Here is a 560-nt window from a genome sequence, read left to right on the forward strand (position 1 = left end):
GTGCAGGAGTCAGGGCTGGGGTCATGGGGGGTGCAGGAGTCAGGGCAGGAGGCTGGGTGCGTGTGAGGAGGGTGCAGTGATCTGGGCAGAGGGCTGGGTGTGTGTGAAGGGAATGTAAGGGTCAGGGCAGAGAACATGGAATACTATTATTGCTGAAGTGGTACAGTGTCTGTGTCAGCAAACTGCTTACCAAAGGCAGGTGGTGTCACACAGCCAGAGTGCACCATCGCGATATGACCATGTTTGTGGCTCTTGTGTTGGTTGGAAGGTGGAGCTGGAACACCAAAGGCAGGGAATGGGCTGGCCTGAGTTGGGAAACCCTGGCTGGTAAGCTCTCTCTAAGAATTAAGCAGCACACACAGTCCAGCAGGGATCCTCCACCACATGTCTTTGATTGCTCTTTATGCTCCAGATACATCACAAAATAGCAGCAGTTATGAGATGCCCCCTTTCCTACTTCCTGGCTCAGCCTTTTTGAGTTTGCTTTTTCTCACAGCTATCCAGCTGGTGGGCTATTTACCTCATTAGCTCATGAGGCTCTGTACAAGTGCAAATGATCC

This window comes from Dermochelys coriacea, chromosome 11 (genome assembly GCF_009764565.3).
Source record: "Dermochelys coriacea isolate rDerCor1 chromosome 11, rDerCor1.pri.v4, whole genome shotgun sequence".
In the NCBI taxonomy this organism is placed as follows: domain Eukaryota; kingdom Metazoa; phylum Chordata; order Testudines; family Dermochelyidae; genus Dermochelys; species Dermochelys coriacea.